The sequence below is a fragment of the Mus pahari genome, chromosome 12 (assembly GCF_900095145.1).
Source record: "Mus pahari chromosome 12, PAHARI_EIJ_v1.1, whole genome shotgun sequence".
In the NCBI taxonomy this organism is placed as follows: domain Eukaryota; kingdom Metazoa; phylum Chordata; class Mammalia; order Rodentia; family Muridae; genus Mus; species Mus pahari.
Window position 1 is genome coordinate 85,127,331 of NC_034601.1, and position 10,035 is coordinate 85,137,365.

Genomic DNA, 10,035 nt, shown 5'->3' on the forward strand with positions numbered 1-10,035 from the left:
TCTCAGCCACAGAGCACTGCTGATGTGAGCAGGTGGGAGGAGCTCTCAACCACAGAACACTGCTGATGTGAGCAGGATAGGAGGAGCTCTCAGCCGCAGAGCACTGCTGATGTGAGCAGGTGGGAGGAGCTCTCAGCCACTGAGCACTGCTGAGCTACTCCAGAAGATCCTCGTTCAGCTCTTAGCAGCTGTGTCAGACATCTCACAACCACCTATAACTCCAGCTCCTGGGAATGTGACGCCCTCTTCTTGCCTCTATGGGAACCCACACTTATCCATGTACATGAACACACCCGTATACACACATACACACACACAGGGTAGGAGTTTGGAGGAGAGAGACATTCATCTATAGACATATGTGTAGATACATGTGGTTGAGTGTGCTCACATGTACATGTGTGTATGCATTGTGCAGCTGTGGGGTCATAGAGGAGGCAACATATGGGGGTCAGCGGGGGGAGAGAGAGAGAGAAAGAAGGAGGAGGAGGAGAAGGAGGAGAAGGAGGAGAAGGAGGAGAAGGAGGAGGAAGAGGAAGAGCTGTGGGATCATAGGGGGGCAATACACAAGTCAAAGGCATAGATGTCATAAGGCCATGGGGCACAGCTTCCTAGAAACTGCACGAATTTTTTTCTCCATTAAGTCTGTCTCCAAAACATCTGAACCTCTAATTCAGTGTGTACCTAATCACTGGCCAATGATGTAAGAGTGAAATCTTCCACTCAATACACTAGCTAGCCTGGCCATGCTGTCCTTAGTCTAAAGCTTCCTAACTTCTTGCTGTGTAACTGGTACTTGGTCAGGAAGAGATGGAGATGTGGCAGTTTGAATGAGAATGGCCCCCACCACCACCGCATATGTCAGAATGCTTGGTTCCTACTGGAACTCTTTGGGAAGGATTAGGAGGTGTGACCTTGCTGGAGGAGATGTAGGCAGCCTTTGAAACTTCAAAGCACCACGCCACTCCCACTCAGTACTGTCTCTCGAGCTCGAGGTTGTCTCAAGTGTGAGCTCTCAGATACTGCTCTAGGTCCATGGCTACCAATCAGTGTCACGTTCTCCACCACGATGGTCATGGGCTAACCCTCCAAAACCGTAAGACCCCAATAGACTCTTCTGCCATGGTGTCCTCACCACAATACAAATGTAACTAAGACAGAGGGTATACATGTGCACATACACAATGCATGCTTGTTCATGCATGCACATATACATGCATATACTCATGTATGCACACATGTACATCTGAGCACACCCAACCACATATACCTACACATGTTATGTGACACAGTTCCTAGGAAGACATGAAAAACAATGTCTACTCGCAGCAGATAGGGAAACAACGACAGCCCAAAGGAAGAATAATGTTGAGTCCAACTTGGTGAACCAATGAATTTTATTGGGGCTACTTACAGAAACAGATGTTACTCAGAGGCAACAGCATTCATTGTCAGAGTCCAGCCCAGAAAGGGTGACTGCTCCTGAAAGCTGAAACCTTGGAGAGAGCACTGAGCAACCTGCCCACAGCTGGCAAGCTGGAGAATCACTTCTAGGCTGCTCAGCTGGTCTGAGCCTCTCTGAAGAAGCTCTGTTTGTTTGAAAGTGTCTCTCATTGACCCTTACTGCTTACATAGACTTAGTGAATCTTGGTCAGTTTCAGAGACTTCCTACAGCTTTTGAGTTGTTTATCCCTCATTTTTAAGGAGCTTCCATCCACGGAACTCGTATCTGTTATACAACAACAAGGAAGTATACACACATGCGCAAGTGCACACACACATGTGCATACATAAACACGGAGTGTTTGCTGATGGTCCCTACCAGCAGAAACCACAAAGGCAGCAGCAATGTGTCTTCCACTCAGTCTTTGAGTAAGCACATCCAACATGCCTAATTCTATTCAAAAGTGCTACAGGGGGGTCTGGGAAACATACATGTATAGATAGGAATCAGGAAGACATTTACCAAGCCGTGTTGTTAGAGACTCTTAGAATTTTTGTATCAGCTGCACATCTTTTTCACAGAACATATATAAATATCAACAGCTGCCCACCCTTACCCATTTAGGATAGTTTGTTTTCAGCTTAACTGTATAAAGAGCCTAGCATTAGTATTTTTATTAATAATACTGATTATTATTATTTAAAATAATGCCAATAATAACTACACTTACTAAACACTTCCTCCTCGTGGGCAATGGGCTAGACACTTTGTTGTTTATTATATTTATCTCCTGTTTTTTTTTCAAACAAGCCTTTGTAGGTCCAGACTGATCTCCAACTCATGATTCACTTGCTACAGCTTCCCTGGGTGTTAGGATCACAGGTCATCACATCTGTCTTATAAATAATTTAATTAATTATTCTTAATCATTATATTATTAATTATACCAACACAATTTATTAATTATCAATTATATTAATTAAATGAATATAAAATCATTTACTCAATTATTTTAATTATAAATCATTTTAAAATGCAAAGTTGAGCCAGGAACAGCAATTTAATCCCAGTACTCAGGAGGCAGAAGCAGGCAGATCTGAATTTGAGGCCAGCCTTGTCTACAGAGTGAATTCCAGGATAGCCAGGGATACACAGAGAAACCCTATCTCAAAAACAAACAAGTAAATAAAATGCCAACCTCTTTCTGAGATAACTGTTAGCACCTCTATGCAGATAATGTGCTTAAGGGAGGTCAAATCTTGTACCCTTAACACAAATACTGGTACAGAAAAAAGTTCTGTTTGTTTTACATTATACACACTTCCCACAGTCACATAAACAGAACCAGTAGTAGTTCCAGTGCCGAGAACCTTGCTCAGGTCCTCGGTACATACTATGCCTTAGCAGACCAGATTCTAACTCAAAGTCCTGGTGAGACTCAGAACGTTGGTGGTGGCAGGACCTCCCTTTGTCACATAAATGCCTGGCTTGGGTCCAGGAAACCGCTGAACAGCTCCCGCCTGAGTCACAGCCTGGGTGAGCTCACTGAGGAGATCCCAGTCTGAAGGGCCGCATTCCTTTTGCAGCAGGCTTCTGAGCAAGTGTCTCTCTGGACTGCACATGAATAAGACGAACGAGCATGAAGCATGTAGGCCGCCATCTGCTTCTGCCACCTTCGCATGCTAGGTGCATCACCACCACAGAAGCCATGCCATCTGGCAACCTTGCACGGGGCACTGATTAATATTTTTAATTATGTATGGGGGGAGGGGTGTACACATGAATGCAATGCTTGAGGAGTCCAGAAGAGAGCGTCAGATCCTCTGCAACTGGACTTACAGGCAGATGTGAGCAAACCAGCCCACGCACATGCTCAGTCCTCTGCAGGAGCAGCCATGTTCTTAACCCATGAGCTCTGGCTCCTCAATGTTTTGGCTTTCGTTTTGTGTTTATGTTGATAATGGGAACATCTTTTCCCAGCAAGTGCAACTGCTCCAGTCTGGATTACTTAATAAGTTAATTGCTCTATCACAAGCTAGTTCTCACATAAACATTAGCCACTGGCATACAGTGTAGCTCTCTGCCAGTGCCTAAGGCACTAGAAACTAACTCTAAATATCTCCACTGCTATAGGCCACTTGCAGGCTTCAAAGCTTGCTCTGTACCAGGTGACAGTGGCACACACCTTTGACCTCAGTACTAGGGAGGCTGAGGAAGTTAGATCTCTGGTCTACAGCCAGCCAGGCTACACAGAGAAACCCTGTCTTAGAGAGAGAGAGAGAGAGAGAGAGAGAGAGAGAGAGAGAGAGAGAGAGAGAGAGAAGCTTGCCTTACTCCTCCCTACCAGGAAGGAGCAGGCCTTAAGCAGGGATTGGTAACTCCCTACAGAGCAAATTGGAGTCAGTAGGGTTGGTTTGGGAGATTTCACAATTTAGGCACCAAAGTTGCCTATTGCTGACTATAAAGTCTGGGCCTGAATTCCAATGAATCCCTTCTGACTTCCTGTTTGGGAGTTCCCAGTCTTACTGGAAAAAAAAAAAAAAAAAAAAGCAGGCAGATTTCTGAGTTCCAGGCCAGCCTGGTCTACAGAGTGAGTTCAGGACAGCCTGGGCTACACAGAGAAACCCTGACTTGAAAAAACAACAAACAAAACAACACCAACTAAACTCTAACATTATTAACAATACTCTTATTAAAATTGTAAGTGCATCTTGGAGATTTTGAAGAATGAACCGAGCAGAAGAGACAGCTCAGCAGGTCAACATGCTTGCTACAACCCAGAACTGGGAGTCCTCAGCAGGAAACCTCTAACAGTAAGTGGAAGCTGAAGGCTCAGGTGGTCAAGAGTTCGAGGCCATCTTGGGCTACGTGAGATTCTGTCTCAAAAAAAATTAAAAGAGAGGCTTCCAAGGCCAGCCTTGACTACATATTAAACAAAATAAATAAAACCTAGAGAAAATCTTTTGGCTCCCATCACACGGGCTGCTCTGAAATGTATGGCTCTGTATCAGATCCTCCTGGCACGGGCAGAGGAAGCTTTACCCAACCAGGCCTCGGTTTTATTTATTCCACATGGTTCCACGACGTGTTTGAACACGGCATGCTATAATTTTTCTGGTGATTTCTATGAATCATTTTTTAATTATGAATAATGTTCTCAGAGACACTCCTGCAAAATTTTACCCAAGGTTCTCTTGGCAACCCTCACATAAAACATCTCAAGTGAAGCAGCTTCCAGGATCCACACAGAAAACCAACTTCAGAGCAGAGATTCCTAAAGATCCATTTGTCATCTCTAAGCCACCACCATGACCTGTCTTTTGATTCCTTCAAAGGAAGCCCAAGAGTGAGGGCCATGAACTGACTTAGTTAAATTCAACTCATTAGTCCAAGGATTACTCTACAGATAAATTTCCTAATTTAATTTGCATGATTTGTTTCTTGTGACTAGGAATTGTCCTAGGGTTTAAATGGTTGCTTTTCTGTCACCCTCTGAGGGGAGCAGGGGGCTTGAGTTTTTAAGCAATCTGCCACGGGGGCCGCTTCTTGCTTCTTAGCTCTCAATCCAAGCCACTCAGAAATTAGAATGCTTATGTGAGATCTCCACTTACAGTCTTCATCTTCAGAACCCCAGAACTGATGGATCCCTGAGATCTGGGGCTGCAGCTCAACAGCAGGGTCTAAAGTTAGCTTGTAGGAAGTCCTGGGTCCTCTCTCCAGCCTGCAGAAAACAAGCAAAGGAATGTCTGAGGTGTCCTTATGGACCAGAGGGTGGGGTTGATCCTGGAATTCCTGAACTTTCTGCAGGCGAATCTCTTCAGAGATCTACTGCCATTCATTTGTCAGAATTGGCTCCAAGATAGATAGATAGATAGACAGTCAGATAGATAGATAGATAGATAGATAGATAGATAGATAGATAGATAGATAGATAGATAGATAGATAGATAGATAGATAATAGGATAAACAATATAAACAAGTCTGTCAGCTGTTACTGTGGGCGCCAGGGTGTCCTTCTGGTCAATTACCTTAAGTAGGCATCGATAAGCACTTTGTAAATTATTTCCCTGTGTGTAGGTAACAATAGCAAGCCCCCCAATAATCCAGTAATAAAAGTAGGTCCGCATGTGACCTTTCAAGCCTTAAATAGTTTTAAAGGTATTTGAAATCTCTGCTTAGTCCAGGCACTGTACAGATCTACCTCACCTACTCTCTGAAAGCTCTGACACCTGCACGCTCCCCTCTCCCCGCTCCCCGCTCCCCGCTCCCCACCCCCATCCCCCACCCCACCCCTACCCCGCCGCCTGCAGGGATTTACTGAGAAACCGGGGTTCTCAACAAACACTTCTAGCACCCTCTATCCTGGTCACCCTACGCCTAGTGCAGGGCCTGGTAAATGGAAAGTCTCCAAAAATAAATAACTCTGAAGCTTTAACTGGCTTCCATTCCCTCGATTCCGTTCCACTGCGCGCGCCTGCACCTGCCTCCAGTCCCTAAAAGGACAGTGACTCGCAGCTTGGGTGACAGGCCCCTGAACCCCTGCTTAATTCCAACGCGTTTGAGAGGGAAGCACAGAGAACCCTGTAGCCCGAAAAGGAGTCCCTGTGCATATCCGCAGGATGCAAGAAGAGCCAATCTCACAGCGAACAAGATTATTTTGTCCTCAGGTTGGGGGTGGGGTGGGGGAGAAGCTTCGAAGTTGGAGATCAAAAAGATTCGTAAACCGCAAGTGGTTTGATGACAAGTCTTAATTTTATTCTCTCTCTCTCTCTCTCTCTCTCTCTCTCTCTCTCTCTCTCTCTCTGATTCGTTTTACACGAAAACCAGCTTCACTCTGTGCAGACGGTTCCAAGGTGTTTGCTCTGGCATCTACGCAGATCTCTATCTCTCCCTCTCCCCTCATTTTAAAATTGGAGGCGATTTGGACGGACGAGGCACGTTGGGTTTTATTTCTTAATCGGGAGTCATTCCCGAGTCTAACCTCCCAAAAGGGCTTCCTTTCCTTCCGCTCCCGAATTAACTCCACAACCGGGGACACGGACGCTGGGGCCCACGCAGGGGTAAAAGACTCACTGGCTTCCGATAGCTACCAGACGGATCCCCACACTCTACCCGAGTCTCAGCAGTCCCAGGCCACTGGTTCCCGTGTAGAAAGAACTTGTGGAGGGAGTTCCGGATCGGCCCTGAGCCCCAGCTTATGCGACTTCCCATAAGCAAACCTCTAGGTTCAGGAGAGCCGTGGACCTGCCGCCAGGTTTTCAGTCTGAAGAAGGCCAGAAAAAATTTCATCACCAACTCGCACTGGGCCCAGAAGGTGGGAGTCTCTGAGCTGAGCCGCTTCCACCTACTTGAGAATCCTCCCGCGGAGTGAGAGCCTGGCCCCCGCCCCCTCCCTCCAGCTAACCCCTGCGGACCCCAGTGCGACCCTCAGCTCGGAAGCCCGAGGGAGGGCCTTCAGCGCCTGGCCAAGGAGCCCACATCTGCATCCAGCTTTCGTTAGTTAGTGGCCAGGATGCAGAACTTCTGGCCACCGTTCGCCTTGGGTCCTGAGCGTCACCCCCTCCTCGAACGAAGGCTGAGCGTGTTCTAGATACACACCTCAGTAATCCCGCCTTTTACGTTGGCCTTTAAAAGAAAAAGAAAGATGAAATGAAAACCTGAGCAAGACAGGGAGAGACCGGGCCGGGGGCTTAGATCCGCCACCGCCGCCCAGGCTGTGGCACGCCAGTCCTGCCTACCCGCTTTCCGGAAACTTTCTCTCCATAAACTTTGAACGAATCCGTATATTCCAAATTTATTTAGAATAGGGAAGAGACTCCTCGCGGGCACTTTATAGTGTGTTAATTAAACGAAACGAGTTACTCTCCATAAAATATTGAGTCCACCCTGTATTGTAACCAATCCTAATTTAAGCTTGGGCAACTATCTCTCACTTAGGGAGTGAGGTGGGGGCATCATATTCACGCTTTCTTTGATGTCCAGAAATATTTATCTCAGGTGGATAGGTTTTGTTCTGGCTCTTAAAGGGGATTTTTTTTTTTATGTTGAGGTTTTTTTTTTTTTTTTTTTTTTTTTTTTTGAAGGGCTGCTTCAGCGACGTCATAAATGAACTAATCGGGTTTTCAGATTTCAAGGCGGTGTGTAATTGATGTAACCACTGAGGAATTTCAGTACACAGCCGACTAAGCCTCCTCCCGCTTAGGGGTTTTCAAACGTGATCTCGGCCTCCCTGAGAGCCATACGGATCGTTTGTAGAGGAAAGCAGGGCTTTGCCTGGTAGCAGGTGGGCCACTGGGCCCCCACCAGGGATTTTGAGGGGGATGTTTTCTCTAAGCTGCTCCAAGAGCCCTTTGGGAGAAACCAAGCGGGTGGTGGCAGGCCAGGTGACATCCACTCTGGGTCCTGACTCTCCCTTCTTTTTTGGAAGGGCCTAGCTTGAAGTTGGGCAGCTAAGTGTACCTGCAGCCTAGGCCCCAGAGTGACCCCCCCCCAGGAGGTTACTACCTTCTGTGTCCTGGAGGAAGAAGAGGGAGTAGGAGGGGGAGGGACATATGTAAGCCCTCAGCGGCTGTGTCTCTCAAAGACCAGGGAGAACGCAAGGTCAGATGTAGAAGACAGAACGAGAACACTTGGAGGAAAAGACTAGCAGGTCTCCAGACAAATTTAAATGGATCCATTTAAGAACAGCCTCCGACCCAGCTCTGCGGGTCCTCTCTCAGGAACTCTGAGAATACCTACAATAAGTTCCTGGTGACAGTTTCTGTTCCCCTAAATATATCTTCTTGAGAGAAGGGGAGAGGCAGGCAGGAGTCACTGTGACCCTCTGGAGTCACCGTCCTGGAATCTGTCTGTAGTCGTTCTGGATGACCAAGTCTAGAACTGCTCTTCTCAAAATCCCCCCTATATCCCAATACTGGAGCCCTGGGGTTAGAGATATCTCTTTCTTTTCTCATGGGCAAGGAGAGGCTCACAGGAACAAGAAGAGCTTGTGTCCTGACTCTGCCATTGTGGTTGCCCATATAGGGCTCTAGCTCAGACTTTGGAAACCTGAATCCTGGACCCACCATAAGAAGATAGATATGTTCCATTACTGGGATCAGTTAAATGCCTAGACCAAGTTAAAGCATACACTTTCTCCAGAGGAGTAACTTCCAGGTGGAGGAGAGTAGGAGGGAGGAGGGGAGATTTTATACAACTTAAGAAGGAAGAGGCAGGCTGTTCCTGTCTTGACCTCTGCCAGAACAAATTATTCTGAAATTGCTCTGGCTACCTGTAATTATATTTTAAACAATGTGTTTGTTAACACTGTAATTGTCTTGGAATAACAATGACCCCAAGGGGAGTATGTGTAACTTATATATGGAATGGAGTGAGGGCAGGAGAGTGTAGTATTCTTTTGGGCAGCTCATACTAGAAAAGACTTCCAGTTATGACACAGTTGCATCTGTAAAGCTGGGTGGGAATGAGGCTTGCTGAAGTAAGCGCACATCCCACTGATTGCCTGTGCAGATAATGGCTTAGAAATGAATGTTTCCAATCTCCAAGGATTCATGATTTTCTGTTTCCTCAGCTAGCTCAGGAGGTTGAAGCTCTTAAATTTCACTTAGAGGCTGGAGACAGCCAGGAACAGGAGGGCCCTCCCCCTTCACACACACCTTGGTGGTGGCTAGAGCTCTGAGCTCTGATCTTTTATAGCACCAGCTTCCCCAGAGCCCATCCTGTGAGAAACATCTGTAGGGGCCTTGATCTACCAGAAAGTTGGTTTCTGCTGGAGATGGGCCTCAGGTAGGCACAGGGTGTGCAGCTTGGCAAGAACAGTCCCAAACATCTGAAGCGGAAAATTCAAACAGATGTGGGGTGGCCTGGCCCCACCCCTTTCTTCTTGGGGCCCATATTTCATCCAGATTAGTTTTCCTAATGGAAAATTTCTAAGAGATGGGCTGCTGGGCTTGGCTTCTGAGTGAGAGCCAAGGTGGCAGATTGAGAGCTGGGTGCCCAGCCAGCAGGATCCGTGGGTCACTTCTTTACACCCTCCCTCTGCAGGCTCCTACCAGCCCATAATTTATAAGTGGTACCGGAGATCCTAGGGTCTCTTCAGCTCTACCTTTTTCCCAGGGCCCAAGGCTGGTGCTGATGCTTGCTGCCTAGCTTTAGTCCCAGTTGCAGACCCTTTCTCCAGTCCTGGAGTCAGAGACAAGTAGTAGATGTACTAAGCTATGGTCGGCGCCAATTAAAACTTGTTCAGGGCCTGGCCCGGTGCCTCAGTAAGTAAAATACCAAAGACACAACATGAGGACCTGGGTTTGGATCCCCAGAACCCATGTAAAGAGGGAAGAAGGACTAGGGGCTCTAAAATGTCAGTACTGCGGAATGGAGACAGAGTACAGGCAGGCAAGCTGGGCCTCACACACCCATGGTCTTGCTGAAATAAGGATTCCTCATGACCTACATATGCCCATGCATACAACACTATCTCCTCCTCCTCCTCCTCCTCCTCCTCCTCTTCTCTTCTTCTTCTTCTTCTTCTTCTTCTTCTTCTTCTTCTTCTTCTTCTTCTTCTTCTTCTTCTTCTTCTTCTTTCTCTCTCTCT